Consider the following 25,376-nt stretch of genomic DNA (forward strand, 5'->3'; position numbering starts at 1 on the left):
CCGCGCCGGAGCGGGTCTCGTTTTCGTCTCTCCCTTGGGCGTGCGCATCAGGTACATGATCCGCCTCTATTTTCCTGCATCTAATAATGTCGCCGAGTACGAAGCCCTCCTCAACGGACTCCGCATCGCCATCGAGCTGGGTATCCATTGGCTGGACGTCCGGGGCGATTCCCAGTTAGTCGTCGAACAAGTCATGAAGGAGTGGAGCTGCCACGACCCCAAAATGGCAGCCTACTGCAACGAGGTCCGTAAGCTCGAAGACAAGTTCGATGGGCTAGAGCTCAACCACGTCGCAAGGCGCTTCAACGAAGCCGCCGACGAGCTGGCGAAGGCGGCATCCGGCCGAATGCCCGTCCCTGATGGCGTCTTCGTTAGCGACCAGTTGAAGCCCTCAATCCGTTACCCAAAGCTGGCAGGGGTCGGCGAAGCACCCCCGGCCCTAGGATCAGGATCCGAGTCAGGGGAGGTCGGCAGCGCGCCACCTGTCCAAGACCCGAGCACCAGTCCCGAGGGGGTCGACACCGCTTTGCCCGACTCGGCCCCGGGAGCCGATCCGTCCGACCCTGGGGTCATGGAAATCATGGCAGACCCCGCGGCGGGGGCCAACCCCCCGATCGACTGGAGAGCCCCATACCTCGACTACCTCATCCGCGACACGCTCCCGGCAGACAAAACGGAGGCCCGTAGGATCGCGCGCCGCGCCAAATCCTTCGCCATCATTGACCAGGAGCTCTACAAGAAAAGCCACACTAGAATCCTCCAGCGCTGCATCTCGATCGAACAGGGAAAGGCGCTGATCCAGGATATCCACGCCGGAGCCTGTGGTCACCACGCCGCGCCGAGGACCCTCGTTGGCAACGCCTTCCGACAAGGTTTTTACTGGCCGACCGCGGTCGCTGACGCTACCCAGGTAGTCCGCACCTGTGAAGGATGCCAATTCTTTGCCCGCCAGACTCACCTGCCCACGCAGGCATTACAGACCATCCCCATCACGTGGCCGTTTGCGGTCTGGGGGCTGGATCTCTTCGGACCCTTCAAGAAGGCGCCCGGGGGCTTCACCCATCTGCTCATTGCTGTCGACAAGTTCTCCAAATGGATCAAGGCAAGACCAGTGGCGCAAATCAGGTCCGAGCAGGCGGTACAGTTCTTCACCGACATCATCCACCGCTTCGGGATCCCAAATTCCATCATCACCAACAACGGCACACAGTTCACTGGGAAGAGATTCCTCCAGTTCTGCGACGACCACCACATCCGAGTGGATTGGGCGGCCGTGGCACACCCCCACACGAACGGGCAAGTCGAGTGAGCCAATGGCATGATACTCCAGGGTCTCAAGCCACGGATCTTCGACCGCCTTAAAAAGTTCAGCGGACGGTGGGTTGCGGAGCTTCCCGCAGTCCTTTGGAGCCTGAGGACGACCCCCAGCCGGGCGACGGGCTTCACCCCATTCTTCATGATCTACAGGTCAGAGGCCATTTTGCCCACCGATCTAGAGTACGGGTCGCCGAGGGTCAAGGCATACGACGAATAGGGAAACCAGGCATCACTCGAGGACGCACAAGATCAACTCGATGAGGCGCGAGACGTAGCCCTACTACACTCGGCTAAATACCAGCAGGCCCTACGGCGTTACCACAGCCACAAGGTACAAGGCTGAGCCTTCAACGTCGGTGACTTGGTGCTCCGCCTCGTCCAGGACAATAGGGGTCAGCACAAGTTGACTCCTCCATGGGAAGGCCCGTTCATCATCGTACAAGTACTACGGCCAGGCACCTACAAGCTGGCAACTCCCGACGGGCAGGTCTTCAGCAACGCCTGGAACATAGAACAGCTAAGGCGCTTTTACCCATAGCTTTTATTTCCAAGTTCTGCATAAACTTGTCTTCAATTCTGGTAATTCCTTTAAATTCAGGGGTATCCGACCCTGGCCTCGTTCCAGGGCCGCATACCCCTCGGGGGCTACCAGTTTTGCTCTTCTGCGAAAAAAGAAACCCCGAGCCATCTCGGTTCAAGCTTTTTCCTTTAAACTCAGGGGTATCCGACCCTGGCCTCGCTCCAGGACCGCATACCCCTCGGGGGCTATCAGGGGTTCCGACCCCAGCCCCTTGGCACCATCTAAAAGAAACATTTTTTCTTTTCAAACTGAACCCCCCCCCTTTTCTAGACTTTTGGGCGCAAAAAAGAGAAGAATGCGCGAACGGTGCTCAGGCAAAGTTTGATCGGACTGCGAAAAAACCTACGCCCCAGCGGCTACGGCACCTTCGCTCATCAAAACTTACTGACGCACCCGACAACGCATTCTAAACTTTCAAGACCAAAGGAACAGCAAAGGGGATCGGGATCTTTCGCACAACGAAGTCATAAACAAGCCCGTATGGCCATCGCAAAATAAGTTCGAAACTGACATAATTACATTTTTGGGCACAAGCCCGGTACAGTTAGCTGGACGGGGGGTCGGCGGGAGGGATGACCTCATCTTCCAGGAGCTTCACGAGGGCCTCCGCTGGTGCGAGCACCGCTGCATCGATCTCGTCCAGCTCGGCTTCGGAGTAATCGGCGGCATACCCCTCGCTCATCCCGGCAAAGTTAATGCCGGAATAATGGGAGCCGAAGACCCCGAAAGCTCACCGCACGCCAACGTGAAGCGCGTCCACGGCGATCTCGCGACGCTGATGGCGTACCCCGAGGACACGAGCCGGTAGAGAGCTCGACCCCTCCTCCGGAACCATGCCAAAGTCGTCACAGACAACGCAGACCGCATCTTGCAGGGCGCTGAGCTCACCGCGCTCCGCGTCGAGCAAGCCCTGTAGCTTGGCGATCTCACCTACAGGGATCATCCGGAAAAGCCCTCCATGTTAAAAAACAAACCGCGACACCATGAGAACGCGGGGATGGAAAGCAGACTCACTGTCGGCCCAGGCCTTCAGCTCGCGCTCCTGGTTAGCTCCTCGAGACATGGCGGTCTGGAGTCCCTGCTCGGCCTCCTCTTTCTTAGCCCGCTCGGCGTCCCGGTCTTGCAGAGCCTGGTGCCGCTCGCGACGGACGCGCTCGACGGTCTTCTGGAGGGCTTCATACTCCCCCCTCAACTGGGCAAGCTCCTCAGCGTTGTGGCGGGCCCTCTCAGCAGCTGCCTGGGACTCCTCCTGGTCGAGATGAGCCTTCTCAATGACGGCCTGAAGCTTGGCCTCCGATCGCCGTGCCTCATCCAACGCCGCCCCCTCACGCCTCTGCAGGTCACGAATGACCCCCTGGGCGGCAGTGACTTGCAGGGACAGGTCCCTGGTGCGCTCCCTCTCCGCGTTGAAGCGCTCCCAGAGACCCCGCTCGAGCCGGAGGAAATCAGATTTCCCCCGACTGCACTCTTGGAGGGCCTGCAAAGCAACGTGCCATCAGGGGAAAAAGCAAATGAGAAGGTGCTGATCACCAACAGTAGGGGCAACATACCTGGTTGCCAGGGAGGACGGTGTTACCCAGAACCCTCAACGCCGAAGACAGAGCCGCCTGGGCGTGGACAAGGCCGCCCTGCACCGCATGCCACTTGTGCCACTCCGCGGCGTCGTCCAGCTTGAAGAGATGCCTCGGCAGGTCCTCGCGGGATGACCAGCGGAGGACGGACCCTCTCCACGCCTTGGGAATGGTGGGAGCTGAGGCTGAGGTAGGAGCCGACCCTGACGCTGCCGTCGAGGTCGGCACCATTGCACTAGAAGCCGCCGGGTTTACCGACGGCCCCGGTACCTGCACGCTCGTCGCTAGGGCCGCCGGCGGTACCCCCGCGGCTACCTCGCCCCCCGTCACAACCAGCTGGGGAGGCTCCTCCGTTCCTGGCGGAGTCCCTCTAGTAGGCCCCTCCGCCTCCGCCGCCGGAGCCACTTCCACGGGGGTAATCAGAGCAGAGGTCCCTGCCTCCGTCGGCATTGCCTCCACCACCGCGCCTTCGGGGGCAGGCGTTCCCTCCGCTGCCGATCCCGCCACAGCTGCGGGGGCATCCGTCCCACCTTCCGTCACCGCCGTCTCCTCCGCCTCGTCGGCGTCAAGGTCGATCACCTCCCCGGCCTGAGAACCCGGGGGGATCGCACCCTGCGCTGCGGGGGCGACCAGGGGAACCGAAGGCAGAGTGGGGTCCGCTCCCCCTCCCATGACCATCGCCGCCATCGATCCGCCAGCCGCCATCACAGGGGCCGCCTCTGCGGAGGGGTCCGCGGCCTCACTAGGGACCCCGCCGCTCGCCGCGGGCGGAACCGCGGGCCGCCCCCGGAGGAGGACGACAACCGCAGCACCTTCTTAAGCGCCAGCTGTAGGGCAAGGCCACGAGGAGCGGCGCTGCACATCGACGAACAGACGTCAGCAGAAACGAACGTGAGAAGAGGAGAGGAACGAGGTGCAAGGAAGGCCAACTTACGTCCTTGAAGCACAAGAGCAGCGCGCGCGCTTCGACTCGGAGCCCGACGCCGACCCCGGGGCATCCGGCAACGGCCGCTTGTCGCCGCTTCGTTGCTCTCCAGTCACGGGTACGGCAGTGGAGGCAGTCTCCGCGGACCTCCTAGGAGCGCCCTAAGCGGACTCCTGGGGAGCACCCCGCGCCGGCTCCAAAGCGGCGGCGGGGGCAGGCTCCGAGGACCCCCGAGGGGCTGTCACACCCTGAAATTTCCGAATTTCAGGACGTGAATAAAAAGAATAAATAAACAATAATTTTCTCATAATTTTAAAATTTTCCCAACATTTAATTTTCTTTTACAGGAAATTTAGTATAGGAAAAATAATTGTTTGCTTTTATAAATTAATAATGTTATTCTATGTCTGTGCATTCATGTCGTTGCATCTTGGTGTTTCTTGAGTGCAAAATTTTGAAAAATGCGTTTAGACGTTGCCCAGACCCTTGTGAGGATTTTCCATCTTTTTCTGGAATTTGTTCTCCTTTTCCTAGAGCTAAATCTAATTTTTGGAAGGCTCTATAATCCTTTTCACGGGCTCCAAGTATTTTATTTGGATTCTTTGTGTCCCAATCCATCTCTGAGATTTATTTCAGATTTTTCAGAATTTTCTAGGTATTTTTCTCGCTTTAGAAATGAGTCCGGCTATTTCTGGAATTGTTTTCGCGCAGATAAATAAATTCAGAAATTCCAAAAAACAAAAAGTCAACTCGAAAATATCTTTTTCCGAGTGTGGTGTATATATATATCACCGCGTTCGTCTCGACGCGAGGATTTCAGATCTGAAAACCTTTTTACGAGTTGCATCTCCTAACTCCGTAGATCTGAAGTCAAAGTTCGGTCTTCGTCAAACTCCGGCGAGCTTTTCCGGCGAAACCGTGGAATTCCGGCGAAAACCGACACCACCATGGAGTTCCTCTCTTCGAGCTCTACGCCATGGTGTGGTGGATTGCATGAATCCGATGTCGGCTCCGTCGTCTTCCCCAACTCCGGCGAGCTTTTCCGCCGCCATTGTTCGTCTCTTGCCGAAGGTGAGCACACCATCTTGTTCGCCTCGTCGATATCGTTCCATTTTGCCGTTCATGCGCGAGATCGGACTTCGTTTCCGGCTTTCCCATCTTCCTCTCTCTTTCTTCTGTTCCTGTGCACAACCGTAACATGGCTGCCGCCTGGTTCACTGCCTGCTAGCTGCCTGCTCGCTACGCTGCTGCCTGTACGCCGCCGGAGCCGCCGGCCGCGCCACCCTGCCGGCGCCGTCACCTGCCGCTCGCGCGAGCTGCCTCGGCCTCGGCCGTCGCCGCGGCAGAACCGGGCCGACCAGGAGCTGCGCCATGCTCCTGGAGGGAGGAAGAAGATGAAGCGCTGTTTTTCGGTTTAGCCTTTGGAGAACTTTGTAATTTTTCCTCTTTCCTTTGTGTCTTGGCAAACTAGCAGATAACCCCCTGGATCTATTAGTTTCCCTAGATCTGGTCCAGCCCCTGCGGTTTTGCAAATCTAACCCTGTCCTTTAACCTTTTCACGAGCACTATTCCTTGTGTCTTGCCCATTTTCCTTGCTAACCCTCCAAGTCTACGGTTAATTACGTTTAGACCCTTGCAACCTTGTTTAACCCATAGAATCTACGTTTTAATTCCGTTTTTGTCCGTTCAAGTTGCGTTAGATTCATAATGATGTAAATTACACGTTAGTGGTAATGTTTTCCTTCACACATGTTTTTGAAAATAAAATTTATATTAAAATTTATTAATGCCTGACAAACGAGTTCTTCTCTAAATAAAATCTATTTAGTGTTAAACATCGTTTTTCATAATAATTGTTAATTTGATTAATACCTACTTCATACCCTCTTCTAAATAAAATCCAATTAGGTTATATATCGGTTTTTCATAAACTAAAGTTAATTGGATTAATGCCTATATAAATAATTCTTCCAATTAAAAGCCACTTAGAGTTATACCTCGGCGTTTCATAAATTAAATTCAATTTGATTAATGTTTATTCAATTTGTTTTCTAAATAAAATATGTATAGGTTATATCTCGAGTTTTCATAATTAAATATTAATTTGGCTAATATAAATATAAATGTGTTTTTAATTTAATCTACTTAGTTGAACTCGAGATGTAAAGCTATACGCTTAGATGTCTACATGTATCTTATTTTTAAATTAAATGTTTAATTTGCATAAATTGTACTCAAATATTTATAAATAAAATTGGACTAAGCTTTATACCGTCTTTTCTTATGAAAATATAAATATGACTTGATTAATTCTAACTAAGGATATTTCTCTGAAATATCTTTACGTTGCTTTTCTTAACTAAAATAAATAAAGCTTGTAGCTCTTATCTTTCTTTTATAATTCAAAACTCTCGATAGCTTTATCTTTTCAACCATAGTTCCATTTTAAGTGTTCCTTACGTTCGCGTAATCCTAGAATCGAGCCATGTTCTTTTATTGCGCTCTTTTAAAGCTTTCCTTTTGTTTTGGTGTACTGCTCTTAGTTGTATTTGTTTGTTTACTTGTATGATTGTGCCGGTGATTGCTTCGAGTAGAAGGATCGCTGTTCGAAAGCTTTGAAGATTAAGAGTTTCAAGTGAGCAAGAGCCGAAGAGAAGTAAGAGTAACTTTTCGTTGGAGAAAGGCAAGTGTGTCCTTATGCTTTTGTCCTAATAACTTTGTTTAATCACTATTGCATATGCTTGCATTAAATTTGTTGGGTCCTATTAAGGTTTGCCTAGTTTTTATGATTATTCCTTGCCAACCTGGGTTTACCTTTCTGTTGGGTAGCTATACTTAGCTGCTATACTTGGGTTATGGTGGTTCTAATGAACAAAGATGATGAACCTATTTTATTTATGCTATACCTTTCTTTAATTCAAGATCATTATGTTAATTGGAACATGGAGAACCACCCAGGAAAACAGTGCTACCACAAGACTAAATGGCTCTGGTCTTGGCTGATTAATTAGAAACCTTAGTCTGGGGTGACCTTACTTGTGATGAGGCAAGAGGGGGGACTGAGTCGTTGCATTTTACCTGGGATGGGTGGTGCACGCCAGACACCGAAACCTTAGCGGGTTACCACTGACTAATGAATCTTTGTAAAGGCCTCGTAGCGTCCCTATGCAATCACACCTCGGAAGTGTGGTATTGTGCCTGATCAGCACAAGCGTGGTTGGGTCTAAAGTTCTTTTGAGCTTTTACGCGACTTGTGGGTAAAGATGTGCAACCTCTGCAGAGTGTAAAACTGATCGATCAGCCGTGCTCACGGTTAAGAGCGGCCTGGACCCTCACATGAGTAATATACTTGAAGATGGATTTAAATTGTGGTTTATGCTATGGTTATGGTTGTGCCATATGCTTATGGCTTATGGTTATGTTTCTGCCATGTGCTTATGGCTTATGTTTATGTTTATATTAATTGTGGGTTGGTATATACTTATACCTTAGTAATCAGGTGTTAATAAAATTTGACCAACTAAAAATGCTTAATGCAGTCAACCAGTCAGCCTTTCCTTGTTTAAGCCTTGCATTCATATTCTCCTCACACTTGCTGAGTACGACAAGTGCTCACCCTTGCTATAAACAACATTGCTCAGAAGAAGAAGCTGCTATGAAGTTGTTCCGAAGATGATGCTGAGTTCAAGGCGTACGCAACCCCCAGTCGATTGCCTGTGAAGTTTGGAGCCTCCGTTTCCATAATTAAGCTGTATATCTCTGATGGTTTCGTAAGTCTTTGTATCTTTTTATGTGATACTGTTGCTGTTATTCACTAATGATGTCACTATATGTATGAAACTTGATCCTGGCATACATATAGGTAGCACTTGGTTTTGTCCTTAAAACCGGGTGTGACAGGGGCGCTCCGTGCCGGCTCCGGGAAGGAGCCCCATGTCGACCCCTGGGGGGCACCCCTCGCCGACCCCTGGGGAGCGTCCCGCGCCCGCTCCTGGGAGGCGCCCCGCGCTGGCCCCTGAGGGCCGTTCCGCGTCGACTCCTGGGGGGCGCCCCGCGCCGGCTCCGAAGCAGCGGCGGGGGCAGGCTCCGAAGACCCCCGAGGGGCGCTCCGTGTCGACCCCTGGTGGGCACCGCTTGCTCACCCCTGGGGGGCGTCCTGCGCCCGCTCCTGGGAAACGCCCCGCGCCGGCCCTTGGGGGGCGTCCCGCGTCGACTCCTGGGGGACGCGCTGTACTAGCCCCTGGGGCGCAGCCCCAGGGCCTGGTGGAGCCGAAGCCCGGGCGGGCGCTTCCTCCGCCTCACCTCCCGTGGCCGTCCGCGGGGGTGCCTCTCGAATGACGAGAGCGCCCGAACGGAAGGAGGAAATCAGTTCCTCCTCTTCATCATCTTCCTCATCTTCATCCTCTTCTGTTGGGATACGAGGTAGGCTACACTAGCGCAAATCAAAATTTCTACCGCGTATAACCAGGAAGAACTGCCGTATAAGGATCATGGGATTACCACTCGACGCACTACTGGTGCGGAAGATGTAGATATGCGTCGGTGCAGTGAAGACGATCACGTAGTCGTACGTAGTCGATCACGTCCAGCAGCTCCTCAGCAGCTCGTCCACGTGCAGCAAGATCGCCTCCGGTGCCGCGGCTCGTCGTCGGCTCGTCGTGGCTCGTCGGCGGCTCGTCGATGGCTCGTCCAAGTGCTGCAGGCGCAACACCTCCAAGGTATCCACACGTGCAGGGAGGAAGCGTCGCAAGCCGGATTGCTAGATCCGTGAGTTGCAACAGGCGAGGGCGTGGGAGGCGCGGCAGGTGTGTTTCGCCAAAAAGGTGTAAACCCTAGGGCGCCCCCACCCCTCTATTTATAGAGGTTCCTGATGGGCCTCTGGATCCGAGGCCCATTAGTACTCCTAAACCTAATCCAACTCGGATCAGATCCGAATTGGGCTTCCAGCCCCTTAAGTGTGTGACCCTATGGGTTCGGATACGTATAGACATGGCCCGAGTACTCCTACTCGGCCCAATAGTCGGTAGCGGCCTCTAGCAAGACGTGCCAACTCCTATACGCATACGAAGATCATATCAGACAAACCATCACAACATAATATACATGCTATTCCCTTTGCCTCACGATATTTGGTCTAGCTCCAAGCCGACCGCTCTTTCTCGATCCTGTGATTCGGAATCCCTTTGTAGGTTAACTCTTAACCGTACGTAGCATGGCCATGCATTTTCGGATCTGATCACTCGAGGGGCCCAGAGATATCACTCTCAATCAGAGAGGGGCAAATCCCATCTTGATTGACCATGTCTCATAGCATGCTTCTTGACAAACCCGAAAGCTACCTTTATAACTACCCTGTTACGGCGTAGCGTTTGATAGCCCCTAAGTAGGTCGATCCACATCTAGAATACATGCGACAATCTCAGGTCTAAGGACAAAGCATATATGTTGTTTTAAAGAGAGAACTACTTCTCGTGTTGGGTCAGTCCTAACACATGTCTCCACATGTGTCCACATTATTAGTTCAACATCTCCATGTCCATGACTTGTGAAACATAGTCATCAACTAATACATGTGCTAGTCTAATATTCATGTGTGTCCTCACATGAACTCCGACTAGGGACAACTTTAGAATAACCATACAAGTAAAGAGTTTCACATACAATTCACATAATTGCAAATCAATTCAAGTAGCCTTTAATGGATATTCAATGAACACAATATACAAATCATGGATACAAATGGAATATCATCATCTCTATGATTGCCTCTAGGGCATACCTCCAACAGTCTCCCACTTGCACTAGAGTCAATCTAGAAGGTACCTAATACCCATAGCTCTTACATGCGCATCATGCTTAGCCTGCGGGAGTGGTTTTGTCAACGGATCAGAAATGTTCAGATCCGTGTGTATTTTGCATATCTTGATCTCACCCCGGTTAACGAAGTCTCGAATGAGATGAAATCGCCGCATTACGTGTTTGTTCTTCTGGTGGTTCCTTGGCTCCTTTGCTTGCGCAATTGCCCCATTATTATCACAGTAGAGATTCAATGGGCTGGACGCATTCGGGAACACACCAAGCTCAATGAGGAAATTCCTTATCCAAACACCTTCCTTCGCGGCTTCCGAAGCCGCGATGTACTCGGCTTCTGTCGTAGAATCGGCCACCGTCTCCTACTTGGAACTCTTCCAACTAACAGCACCACCATTTAGCGTGAACACAAATCCTTATTGTGACTTTGAATCATCTCTGTCGGTTTGGAAACTAGCATCGGTGTAACCTGTTACAACGAGCTCCTCCTGACCTCCATAGACGAGGAACATATCTTTAGTCCTTCTCAAGTACTTAAGAATGTTTTTCACCGCTGTCCAGTGACTCTCACCTGGATCAGATTGGTGTCTGCTTGTCATACTTAGCGCATATGAAACATCTGGGGGAGTACTTATCATTGCATACATGATAGATCCAATAGCCGAGGCATATGACACTCTACTCATGCGATCCCGCTCATCAGCAGTCGAAGGACACTGAGTCTTGCTGAGATGTATGCCATGTGACATAGGCAAGAACCCTTTCTTTGCCTCTTCCATGCTGAACCGCTTCAACACTTTGTCAATGTAAGTATCTTAATACCGAGAATATATGCCGCTTCCCCTAAGTCCTTCATCGAAAAACTATTTTTCAGTGAAGTCTTTACGGACTCAAGCATAGGAATGTTATTTCCAATCAGTAATATGTCATCCACATATAAGATTAGAAATACTACAGAGCTCCCACTAACCTTCTTGTAAACACAAGACTCTTCTTCGTTCTTGGTGAAGTCAAACCCTTTGACTACTTCATCAAAACGAATATTCCAACTCCTAGATGCTTGCTTAAATCCATAAATGGATCTCTGAAGCTTGCATACCTTTCCAGCATTTTTCGGATCGACAAAACCCTCGGGCTGTATCATATACACGTCCTCAGCTAGGTTTCCATTCAGGAAAGCTGTCTTGACATTCATCTGCCATATCTCATAATCGAAATATGCAGCTATAGCTAGAATAATCCGAATGGACTTAAGCATCACTACGGGCGAGAAGGTCTCGTCGTAGTCAACTCCTTGAACTTGTCGAAAACCTTTTGCGACAAGTCGTGCTTTATAGATGTGAACATTTCCATCCATGTCCTTTTTCTTCTTATAGATCCACTTGCACTCTATGGCTTTAACACCATCAGGCGGGTCAACCAAGTTCCAAACTTGATTGTCTCCCATGGACTCTATTTCGGATTGCATGGCACTCTGCCATTTTTCGGAGTCTGGGTCCATCATTGCTTCTGCATATGTCGCAGGCTCATCATTGTCCAACAATAATATTTCTCGCATTTCGCGAAGCCTTGCTGACCTTCGTGGTTGTGGCGGTGCTTCTCTTGCCATGGGTATCTCAACTTGTTCTGCTACGTTAGCATCACTCATTGATTCTTGCCCGATTGGCTCATCTTGAACTTCTTCAAGATGCACTGTCTTTCCAGTCTTTTCTCCTTTGAGAAACTCTTTCTCTAGGAAAACCCCGTTCCGAGCGACAAACACTTTGCCTTCTGATCGGTTGTAGAAATAATATCCCAAAGTTTCCTTTGGATATCCCACGAAAATGCACTTATCCGACTTGGGTGTGATCTTGTCCGACTGAAGTCGCTTGACAAACACTTCACATCCCCAAATCTTTAGAAAAGACAAACTAGGAACCTTTCCAGTCCACATCTCATATGGTGTCTTAACTACGGATTTAGATGGTACCCTATTAAGTGTGAAAGCTGCTGTTTCTAGAGCGTATCCCCAAAATGACAACGGTAGGTCCGACTGGCTCATCATTGATCGAACCATGTCTAACAAAGTTCGATTACATCGCTCGGACACACCGTTTCTCTGAGGTGTTCCAGGCGGCGTAAGTTGTGGAACAATTCCGCAACTCTTTAGATGATTGCTAAACTCGTGGCTCAAATACTCGCCTCCACGATCAGATCGTAAGGCCTTAATTTTCTTGCCACGCTGATTTTCAACTTCATTCTGAAATTCCTTGAACTTTTCAAAGGTCTCAGACTTGTGCCTCATCAAGTAGACATAGCCATATCTACTAAAATCATCAGTGAAAGTTATGAAGTATTGGAATCCTCCTCTAGCCGTCGTGCTCATTGGTCCGCATACATCACTATGTACGAGTTCCAACAAGTCTACTACTCTCTCAGGAAATCCTGTGAAAGGCGTCTTGGTCATCTTGCCTAGCAAGCAAGCCTCACATGTCTCGTATGATTCAAAATCAAACGAAGTTAGAAGTCCATCAGAATGGAGCTTCTTCATGCGCTTATCACTTATATGACCCAAACGACAATGCCACAAGTAGGTAGGACTCAAATCATTAGGCCGAGGCCTTTTAGCACTTACATTACAGACAGGTGAACCATCAAGATTTAAAACAAATAATCCATTCACAATGGGTGCAAAAGCCATAAACATATTATTCTTAGAGATCACACAACCATTGTTTTCACTCGCAAATGAATAACCATCCTTCATCAAGCATGAAGGAGACAAAATGTTTCGACTTAAACTAGGAACAAAATAACAATTATTCAACTCCATAATAAATCCTGACGGGAGGTGGAGTTGCATCGTCCCGACGGTCAAAGCAGCAACTCTTGCATTATTGCCCACGCGGAAATCAACTTCTCCTCTTTCCACGCTTCTACTTCTTATCATTCCCTGCATCGAATTGCAAATATGAGCAACCGATCCGGTATCAAATACCCAAGAAATAATAACTGTATCAGCAAGAAATATGTTGTCTATAACATTAACAACAAGCGTACCTGAGGTAGAAGTACTCTTACTTCCGCCGTTCTTCAACGAAGCTAGGTACTGCTTGCAGTTTCTCTTCCAGTGACCAAGTTCATGACAGTAAAAGCACTCTTTATCTGGAGCAGGTCCAGCTTTAGCCTTGGGCGCTGGGTTTGGCTTGGACACTCCAGCCTTGCCCTTCTTCTTCCAAGAATTGCCCTTCTTCTTAAAGGTAGGCTTGTTCTGTACAGCCATCACATGGCTGGTACTAGCGCTTTTCTTAATGTCAGCCTCTGCTGTTTTAAGCATGCCACACAGCTCATTCAGACCCTTCTCCGTCCCATGCATATGGTAGTTTGAGATGAAGTTCCCATATGGTAGTGGGTTGTCTAGAACATCTTCCTTTTTCTCAGCCCTGAGAACAATTCTCAGGTTACGGATCCAATCCGAGTAGTTTGTTCCATTCAACTTGTCCTTCTCAAGGACCGAACGCAAAGCAAACGATGTGGTGGTGTTGCTAGGTGCCATTTAATCTACAACAAAAGTAATGCGAAATACACTAAGACAAACGTATCCATGATAGAGCAAATTACATTAAACTGTTTTAACAGAATCTACTCCCACTAAAATCAATATCCCTCTATTTGAAACTTAGTGATTCAGGATCCACAACTAACAAGTCCACTAGTGAGCTTTAGCATCACCGCTAGCAAACGAGGTAGATCGGTAAGCAACTTTTGCTAATCATATCACATATGACTCCTGTTGTTGGGTGACATCTCCATGTCTCGGCGCCCAACCTTTATGCCCCAAGGTCCTTAACCGTTAAGATAACCTTGTTAAGCAAACCAACCCTTATGCGTGTAAGTGTCCGACACAAACCCGTCTAGTCAAGGAAAACTAGTGGCACCCTAATTTCATAGACCCACCACTAATTGTACAAGACATGGGACGGTGCAAGTTTTAGTTGGGAGGGTATACTAACTTAAACTTGGTGAGGGATCGTTCTACTTCTAACATCACAGTCATGCAGAAAGTAAAACATAAACAGAATGGCATTCACACAGTTGTGACACAGTATGGCCCGTTTTCATATGGTGATCTCCATCTCCATAGAACCTGTTCACCATGGTGATCTCCATCTCCATGTTCCATGTGCGCCATCCTCCTGGTGATGAGTCCTCCAAGAACTAGAGCATGCTATTACGCCTAATAGCTAGTAAAGAATCTAGTAATGAAGATTACATAGTTGCTTGGATCATCACAGATTGGTACGCAGACCATTAAATACAATAAAGTGACAACACATATGGCTCCTGCCGTGTTGCCGTACGTGTGACACGCAGGTCACGAATGAGTTACACACATGCATCACATACACAAGGGGGCCATACTGATCACAAGATACATACATACATCCTACAAAAAAGAGTTAGGCGTCCTAACGTTCCAAACTTCGGAGGCCCGAAACTCCATCTTCCAAGCCGAATTTGGGAAATCTAATTTCGCCGAAAACGGCAACGCCGTTGAATTTCATGTGTAACTTTTTGTGTAGATCAATTTTCGTATAGAAATCGCCCTGATCCGAGATCGTACCGAAAAGTTACGGCTGATTTACCGAAGCATGCGCATACGGCAAAATCCCGACCCCGGCAGTAGATCCTATCTACTATTGCACATCTAATGCGCCTGGCGTATGACCCTGGATCTCGATTCGACCAATCATATTGATCTTCGCTCACTGCAACTGGATTTACGTGTATCACTTAACTCCGATGGCGGAAACCGACCGGTAGGAGTATTTCGTTACACTACCATTGCAGCAAGGGCACGAAATCAGGACATAGATCAAACAGAGAACTCGCATATCTCCATATGCACACATCCCGAATCCAAAACTAAGCAGCTATGGCTCTTGATACCACTATTGGGATACGAGGTAGGCTACACTAGCGCAAATCAAAATTTCTACCGCGTATAACCAGGAAGAACTGCCGTATAAGGATCACGGGATTACCACTCGACGCACTACTGGTGCGGAAGATGTAGATATGCGTCGGTGCAGTGAAGACGATCACGTAGTCGTACGTAGTCGATCACGTCCAGCAGCTCCTCAGCAGCTCGTCCACGTGCAGCAAGATCGCCTCCGGTGCCGCGGCTCGTCGTCGGCTCGTCGTGGCTCGTCGGCGGCTCGTCGATGGCTCGTCCAAGTGCTGCAGGCGCAACACCTCCAAGGTATCCACACGTGCAGGGAGGAAGCGTCGCAAGCCGGATTGCTAGATCCGTGAGTTGCAACAGGCGAGGGCGTGGGAGGCGCGGCAGGTGTGTTTCGCCAAAAAGGTGTAAACCCTAGGGCGCCCCCACCCCTCTATTTATAGAGGTTCCTGATGGGCCTCTGGATCCGAGGCCCATTAGTACTCCTAAACCTAATCCAACTCGGATCAGATCCGAATTGGGCTTCCAGCCCCTTAAGTGTGTGACCCTATGGGTTCGGATACGTATAGACATGGCCCGAGTACTCCTACTCGGCCCAATAGTCGGTAGCGGCCTCTAGCAAGACGTGCCAACTCCTATACGCATACGAAGATCATATCAGACAAACCATCACAACATAATATACATGCTATTCCCTTTGCCTCACGATATTTGGTCTAGCTCCAAGCCGACCGCTCTTTCTCGATCCTGTGATTCGGAATCCCTTTGTAGGTTAACTCTTAACCGTACGTAGCATGGCCATGCATTTTCGGATCTGATCACTCGAGGGGCCCAGAGATATCACTCTCAATCAGAGAGGGGCAAATCCCATCTTGATTGACCATGTCTCATAGCATGCTTCTTGACAAACCCGAAAGCTACCTTTATAACTACCCTGTTACGGCGTAGCGTTTGATAGCCCCTAAGTAGGTCGATCCACATCTAGAATACATGCGACAATCTCAGGTCTAAGGACAAAGCATATATGTTGTTTTAAAGAGAGAACTACTTCTCGTGTTGGGTCAGTCCTAACACATGTCTCCACATGTGTCCACATTATTAGTTCAACATCTCCATGTCCATGACTTGTGAAACATAGTCATCAACTAATACATGTGCTAGTCTAATATTCATGTGTGTCCTCACATGAACTCCGACTAGGGACAACTTTAGAATAACCATACAAGTAAAGAGTTTCACATACAATTCACATAATTGCAAATCAATTCAAGTAGCCTTTAATGGATATTCAATGAACACAATATACAAATCATGGATACAAATGGAATATCATCATCTCTATGATTGCCTCTAGGGCATACCTCCAACATCTTCATCATCATCGTCATCATCGTCGTCGTCGTCTGACACGACCGGCCTCCTCCACCGCTGTTGGAACTCCTTGGCGGCCTTCTTCCTCTTCTTCGCCGTCTCCTTGTCCTTACGGCGCTTCTGCGCCTCAGCAAGGAGACGATTGCGTGTCCGCCGCTCAGCGTCCTCCGGCACCGGCGGGAGCGAGTCCACGACCCGAGTTAGCGGACCCTACAAACGTAAAGCAGCTCCGCGTCAGAGTGATAATCGCAAGATACCAAGAAAAGGAGGACGACGCCCCAACTCCTTACCATATCTATGAAGCCCGCATCCGGGCGCATCGGCGGGTGCCCTTGAATCGGGTACTCAACGTCCTTGTCCTCCAGCACCTCCCGAATCCGTTGCCGGATCTCGGAAGCGGCGAGCGCACCGGTCGCCAAGGCGGTGCCCTCGGTCGGCGCGTCAGGGGTCATGGCGGCAAGCGGCCGGATCCGGAGCATCAGTGGCGCCACCCGTCGGGCGTGGTACGCTCCGATGACCCTGGTGCCTGTGAGCCCGCCCCTCTTCAGCCGCTCGATGGCCTGCAGCAGGTCGAAGAACCGCTTCTTCTCCTTCTCCACCGGCCCGTATGCCCACACCTCCGGCGCCGCGTCGATGGTACGGCCAGTGAAAGCCGGCAGGGGGGAGTCCGGGTAGTTCTTCACATAGAACCACTGGTTGTGCCACCCCTTGTGGGACGCCGAGGTCTTCATCGTCATGTACTCCTTGGAGCGGGTATGACGAAGGTGGATCCCGGCGCACCCGATCAGCACCGGAGGCGACCGCTGCTGGCTCCCCCACTTCTCCGTCTTCTGGTACAAGCTCACTGTGAAAAAGTACTTCCACAGCGAGAAGTTGGGCTCGATGCTTAGGAACCCCTCGCACAGGGCGACGAACGCCGCGATGTGCTGAATCCGTTGGGATTAAGGTGCTGGAGCTCGAGCCCGTAGTAGTGGAGGAGCCCCCGGAAGAAGCGGCTCGGGGGAGAGGCGAACCCCCGCTCATCAAAGTGACCGAAGGAGATGACATAGCCAGAGGGAGGCTCCGGCACCCGCTCCGAGCCCGGCAGCAACCACTCAGCTGCCTCCGTCTTCTCGCGGAGGAGGCCTTTTCACACCAGGCCCTCGGCACGCGAGGAGGTGAAATGGGAGATCCCCCAAGAACCCATCGCCGGAGGAGGAGGAAGATCGACGGAGACGGGAAGAAAGGGCGCGGCTTGGAGCGAAGGAAACGAAGCAGGCCCGGATGAGCAAAGCGCGAAGCTAGAGGGCAAAAAGGCTCAAATGCAGAAAGGCGGGCAGAACCGGCGCAGCGGGCCCCCATTTTTATAGGAAAAGTACGGGAGAAGCCAAATCGACGCCCCCGCCGCCATAAATGCAGCGCCAGGTACGCCCCTGCCATGCCCGTTTCCTTTTCGAAAACCGCGCGCACGATCGGCCGCGAAAACATCCTATCCTCCTCGATTCGCGGGATGGCGCTTCCCATAACTCCACCTCCCGGATGGCACGCCCACGACGTCCCCCACGTTCGGTCCAGACGTCACGACCGCTCTGTTCCGGCCCAAGGTCCATCGAAGGTAAGAAAGGGATACGGGGCTGAAAACGCCCCTACGGCCCATTACAGTCCAGAGGTTCGAAGGCTGGCCCACCACGGGTTCGACAGCTGCCTCAGGATATCTCCCGAGCAAGGGGTGAGAAGGGACGGGTCCACTAGCGGCCAACACCTAGGCAAGCGAAAGCCAAGGGCGTCCCGACCTCACGTTCGAGTCCCGTCCGGTATAAAGTTCAAGGTTTTTCCACGGGGAAAGGCAATGAGCCCCCGGATCCGGCCGAACGGACCCGGGAACTATATGAACTGGCCAGCAGGAAATTGGAGTACGCCACCAGCTTGGCCCAAGCCGGACCCCCCCCGAACGGGGACCGGGACTCCACTCAAACCTACCCGTTCGCAGCTCAAAGCGAGCACCACGGTTCGTCCAACGAGGATAACGTGGCACGGCTCAACCCCTCCGTCCTAGCGAACGGACGCTTGAGGGGCAACGACCAAAAGTCGACCTGGCCTCCCGACCGGTCTCCCGCAAGGAGCAGGGGCTCAGGGGCTAGCATCGCAACCAACGGCCATGCATGTGGTCACAATTCCCAGGCTCCCCGGCCAAGCAGGGATGAAGCAAGCGCACCATAAATAAGATCCGCGGCGAAACGACGAAAGAAGCCTCCGGAGGAGCACTTTTGCTCCACCGCAGGCTCGGGGGCTACTGTTGGGGGGAAATATTAACAATCCCCTAAATGCCGCTTAATGGAGCAGACGCAAAGGCCCGGGCCCACCTAAGCCTAATCAAAACTCCGCCTCGCTCGACCGCGGCCTCAGGGTCGGGAACGCCCGACCTCCCTCCATGAGGCTTCCGCCTCGTCTGACTGCGGCCCCAGGGTCGGAGGCACCCGACCCCTCGCCACAAGGTTCCGCCTCGTCCGACCCCAAGCGCAGGGGTCGGGTTCGCCAGGGCCCCCAGGGCGGGCTTCCCCCTCCGATGCAGACCAGGTGGGCAAGATAAACAATCTTGTGGGCCCCCCCCCGTCGGCCTCGCCATAAATGCGCCGCAGGTCTGGCAGAGAGAAGGATGACCGCGCTCCTCACGCAACCCGCCACAAGTACCTATGCACGACCATATTGTACAAGCTACAGTGCTGGCGGCTCACTTCCATTCGCCGCAGGGTACTCATGGCCTGCACCGACCGGAGCGGAGGAGAGACTCGCCTGTCCTCGGGCCTCGTGCACCCTCGGGTCCCACGCGCCTGGCAGCAAGGATGTGACGTCCTCTCTCCAGGAGCCATCATCAGAATGGTAGTATCCACCGTCCTCCCCAACGGACACCGGGATAATGACGAAACGCCTTCATCATAACCCGACGCCTACGAATGCTGAAGAAGCTATCTGTAGGGAGCGAGGACAGTTGGCACATGGCCGCCTCCCCCTCCGGCATGCACGCCGGCGCTCGTCAGGGGCCGACGGAGGCACCGGGCGTCTAGGAACTTGTTCCTCCCTTCCTGCCGTATTTTTTACCATACTACGCTCACACTTTACGGTCCTCTTCGCCCGATCCCAGCTGTAACTCCGGCCACTCCCCTTGCGATATAAAAGGAGGAACCCAGGGCCGGAGGAGGGGATCGACTTCTCCTCCCACAAACCACAGCACACTAGTACGCTCCCTGAGAGCATAAGCATAAAGAGACTTGGGACCAGTCCCTCTCTCGTCGATCTGTAACCCCTACTACAGAACCCCGCGTGGGCAATACGAGCATCCACGATACTGGACGTAGGGCTTCCTTTGCCCGAACCAGTCTAATCCGTGTCTCCCACGCCACCACCTGAGGCCTTACACGCATAAAAGAAATTTACTAGTCTAAGTCTTGATCCGCCAATCTTGACAACGACAGTACGATATATTATGCTTGTACCTATTTTTTTTTAGGAATCACTTGCTTAAATAAAAAGTGTAATAAAAATGAGTATAAAAAGTATGCTAAGTCAAAATTCTATTGATTTTCTAGGAAATGTATAGAGATCCGTTACAGAGTAGATTTAGAAAATGTATATAAAATACAATCACATTTCACCGAAGCAATGCACGGGCCTCTTGCTAGTACATTAAAAAGCAAGCAAATTGGAAAGTGCATAAAATCATAGAAGGAGATACTTAGATCGTTAAAGACATGAACACATCTATTACTTCACCATGAATGATTATATATCATAAAATCACCACCGGGAACTGTAGGGATACGAGGAAGGCTACACTAGCGCAAATCAAAATTTCTACCACACATAACTAGGAAGAACTGTCGTATAAGGATCACGGGATTACCACTCGACGCACTACTGGTGCGGAAGATGTAGATATGCGTCGATGCAGTGAAGACGATCACGTAGTCGTACGTAGTCCATCAACGTAGTCGTATGTAGTCGATCACGTCAACGTTCAGCAGCTCCTCAGCAGCTCGTCCACGTGCAGCAAGATCGCCTCCCGTGCCGCGGCTCGTCGTCGGCTCGTCGCGGCTCGTCGGCGGCTCGTCCAAGTGCTGCAGGCGCAACACCTCCAAGGTATCCACACGTGCAGGGAGGAAGCATCGCAAGCCGGACTGCTAGATCCGCGAGTTGCAACAGGCGAGGGTGTGGGAGGCGCGGCAGGTATGTTTCGCCAAAAGGTGTGAACCCTAGGGCGCCCCCATCCCTCTATTTATAGAGGTTCCTAACGGGCCTCTGGGTCCGAGGCCCATTAGTACTTCTAAACCTAATCCAACTCAGATCAGATCTAAATTGGGCTTCCAGCCCCTTAAGTGTGTGATCCTATGGGTTCGGATACGTATAGACATGGCCTAAGTACTCCTACTCGGCCCAATAGTCGGTAGCGGCCTCTAGCAAGACGTGCCAACTCCTATACGCACACGAAGATCATATCAGACGAACCATCACAACATACTATACATGCTATTCCCTTTGCCTCACGATATTTGGTCTAGCTTCAAGCCGACCGCTCTTTCTCGATCCTGTGATTCGGAATCCCTTTGTAGGTTAACTCTTAACCGTACGTAGCATGGCCATGCATTTTCGGATCCCATCACTCGAGGGGCCCAGAGATATCACTCTCAATCAGAGAGGGGCAAATCCCATCTTGATTGACCATGTCTCACAGCATGCTTCTTGACAAACCCGAAAGCTAACTTTATAACTACCCTATTACGGCGTAGCGTTTGATAGCCCTAAGTAGGTCGATCCACATCTAGAATACATGCGACAATCTCAGGTCTAAGGACAAAACGTATATGTTGTTTAAAGAGAGAACTACTTCTCGTGTTGGGTCAGTCCTAGCACATGTCTCCACATGTGTCCACATTATTAGTTCAACATCTCCATGTCTATGACTTGTGAAACATAGTCATCAACTAATACATGTGCTAGTCTAATATTCATGTGTGTCCTCACATGAACTCCGACTAGGGACAACTTTAGAATAACCATACAAGTAAAGAGTTTCACATACAATTCACATAATTGCAAATCAATTCAAGTAGCCTTCAATGGATATTCAATGAACACAACATACAAATCATGGATACAAATGGAATATCATCATCTCTATGATTGCCTCTAGGGCATACCTCCAACAGTCTCCCACTTGCACTAGAGTCAATCTAGAAGGTATCTAATACACATAGCTCTTACATGCGCATCAAGCTTAGCCTGCGGGAGTGGTTTTGTCAACGGATCAGAAATGTTCAGATCCGTGTGTATTTTGCATATCTTGATCTCACCCCGGTTAATGAAGTCTCGAATGAGATGAAATCACCGCATTACGTGTTTGTTCTTCTGGTGGTTCCTTGGCTCCTTTGCTTGCGCAATTGCCCCATTGTTATCACAGTGGAGATTCAATGGGCTGGACGCATTCGGAAACACACCAAGCTCAATGAGGAAATTCCTTATCCAAACACCTTCCTTCGCAGCTTCCGAAGCCGCGATTTACTCGGCTTCTGTCGTAGAATCGGCCACCGTCTCCTGCTTGGAACTCTTCCAACTAACAGCACCACCATTCAGCGTGAACACAAATCCTGATTGTGACTTTGAATCATCTCTGTCGATTTGGAAACTTGCATCGGTGTAACCAGTTACAACGAGCTCCTCCTCACCTCCATAGACGAGGAACATATCTTTAGTCCTTCTCAAGTACTTAAGAATGTTTTTCACCACTGTCTAGTGACTGTCACCTGGATCAGATTGGTGTCTGCTTGTCATAGTTAGCACATATGAAACATCTGGGCGAGTACTTATCATTGCATACATGATAGATCCAATAGCCGAGGCATATGGCACTCTACTCATGCAATCCCGCTCATCAGCAGTCGAAGGACACTGAGTCTTGCTGAGATGTATGCCATGTGACATAGGCAAGAACCCTTTCTTTGCCTCTTCCATGCTGAACTGCTTCAACACCTTGTCAATGTAAGTATCTTAGCTTAAACCTATAAGCCTTCTCGATCTATCTCTATAGATCTTAATGCCCAGAATATATGCCGCTTCCCCTAAGTCCTTCATCGAAAAAACTATTTTTCAGTGAAGTCTTTACAGACTCAAGCATAGGAATGTTATTTCCAATCAGTAATATGTCATCCACATATAAGATTAGAAATACTACAGAGCTCCCACTAACCTTCTTGTAAACACAAGACTCTTCTTCGTTCTTGGTGAAGTCAAACCCTTTGACCACTTCATCAAAACGAATGTTCCAACTCCTAGATGCTTGCTTCAATCCATAAATGGATCTCTGAAGCTTGCATACCTTTCTAGCATTTTTCGGATCGACAAAACCCTCGGGCTGTATCATATACACGTCCTCAGCTAGGTTTCCATTCAAGAAAGCTGTCTTGACATCCATCTGCCATATCTCATAATCGAAATATGCAGCTATAGCTAGAATAATCCGAATGGACTTAAGCATCACTACGGGCAAGAAGGTCTCGTCGTAGTCAACTCCTTGAACTTGTCGAAAACCTTTTGCGACAAGTCGTGCTTTATAGATGTGAACATTACCATCCATGTCCTTTTTTCTTCTTATAGATCCACTTGCACTCTATGGCTTTAACACCATCAGGCGGGTCAACCAAGTTCCAAACTTGATTGTCTCCCATGGACTCTATTTCGGATTGCATGGCACTCTGCCAATTTTCGGAGTCTGGGTCCATCATTGCTTCTGCATATGTCGCAGGCTCATCATTGTCCAACAATAATATTTCCCGCATTTCGCGGAGCCTTGCCGACCTTCGTGGTTGTGACGGTGCTTCTCTTGCCATGGGTATCTCAACTTGTTCTGCTACGTTAGCATCACTCATTGATTCTTGCCCGATCGGCTCTTCTTGAACTTCTTCAAGATGCACTGTCTTTCCACTCTTTTCTCCTTTGAGAAACTCTTTCTCTAGGAAAACCCCGTTCCGAGCGACAAACACTTTGCCTTCTGATCGGTTGTAGAAATAATATCCCAAAGTTTCCTTTGGATATCCCATGAAAATGCACTTATCCGACTTGGGTGTGATCTTGTCCGACTGAAGTCGCTTGACAAACACTTCATATCCCCAAATCTTTAGAAAAGACAAACTAGGAACCTTTCCAGTCCATATCTCATATGGTGTCTTAACTACGGATTTAGATGGTACCCTATTAAGTGTGAAAGCTGCTGTTTCTAGAGCGTATCCCCAAAATGACAACGGTAGGTCCGACTGGCTCATCATTGATCGGACCATGTCTAACAAAGTTCGATTACGTCGCTCGGACACACCGTTTCTGTGAGGTGTCGCAGGCGGCGTAAGTTGTCGAACACTTCCGCAACTCTTTAGATGATTGCTAAACTCGTGGCTCAAATACTCGCCTCCACGATCAGATCGTAAGGCCTTAATTTTCTTGCCACGCTGATTTTCAACTTCATTCTGAAATTCCTTGAACTTTTCAAAGGTTTCAGACTTGTGCCTCATCAAGTAGACATAGCCATATCTACTAAAATCATCAGTGAAAGTTATGAAGTATTGGAATCCTCCTCTAGCCATCGTGCTCATTGGTCCGCATACATCACTATGTACGAGTTCTAACAAGTCTACTGCTCTCTCAGAAAATCCTGTGAAAGGCGTCTTGGTCATCTTGCCTAGCAAGCAAGCCTCACATGTCTCGTATGATTCAAAATCAAACGAAGTTAGAAGTCCATCAGAATGGAGCTTCTTCATGCGCTTATCACTTATATGACCCAAACGACAATGCCACAAGTAGGTAGGACTCAAATCATTAGGCCGAGGCCTTTTAGCACTTACATTACAGACAGGTGAACCATCAAGATTTAAAACAAATAATCCATTCACAATGGGTGCAAAAGCCATAAACATATTATTCTTAGAGATCACACAACCATTGTTTTCACTCGCAAATGAATAACCATCCTTCATCACGCATGAAGGAGACAAAATGTTTCGACTTAAACTAGGAACAAAATAACAATTATTCAACTCCATAATAAATCCTGACGGGAGGTGGAGTTGCATCGTCCCGACGGTCAAAGCAGCAACTCTTGCATTATTGCCCACGCGGAAATCAACTTCTCCTCTTTCCACGCTTCTACTTCTTATCATTCCCTGCATCGAATTGCAAATATGAGCAACTGATCCGGTATCAAATACCCAAGAAATAATAACTGTATCAGCGAGAAATATGTTGTCTATAACATTAACAACAAGCGTACCTGAGGTAGAAGTACTCTTACTTCCGCCATTTTTCAAGGAAGCTAGACGTGCCAACTACTATACGCACACGAAGATCATATCAGACGAACCATCACAACATACTATACATGCTATTCCCTTTGCCTCACGATATTTGGTCTAGCTTCAAGCCGACCGCTCTTTCTCGATCCTGTGATTCGGAATCCCTTTGTAGGTTAACTCTTAACCGTACGTAGCATGGCCATGCATTTTCGGATCCCATCACTCGAGGGGCCCAGAGATATCACTCTCAATCAGAGAGGGGCAAATCCCATCTTGATTGACCATGTCTCATAGCATGCTTCTTGACAAACCCGAAAGCTACCTTTATAACTACCCTGTTACGGCGTAGCGTTTGATAGCCCCTATGTAGGTCGATCCACATCTAGAATACATGCGACAATCTTAGGTCTAAGGACAAAGCGTATATGTTGTTTAAAGAGAGAACTACTTCTCGTGTTGGGTCAGTCCTAGCACATGTCTCCACATGTGTCCACATTATTAGTTCAACATCTCCATGTCTATGACTTGTGAAACATAGTCATCAACT

At 49.8% G+C, this 25,376-nt stretch overlaps 1 pseudogene; it reads left to right on the forward strand.

The window, feature by feature from the left end:
• The first annotated feature begins 223 nt into the window (after positions 1-223).
• LOC111256992 lies at positions 224-1,423 on the forward strand (annotated as a pseudogene).
• The last annotated feature ends 23,953 nt before the right edge of the window (positions 1,424-25,376 follow it).

Source organism: Setaria italica, chromosome IV (assembly GCF_000263155.2).
Source record: "Setaria italica strain Yugu1 chromosome IV, Setaria_italica_v2.0, whole genome shotgun sequence".
Classification (NCBI taxonomy): domain Eukaryota; kingdom Viridiplantae; phylum Streptophyta; class Magnoliopsida; order Poales; family Poaceae; genus Setaria; species Setaria italica.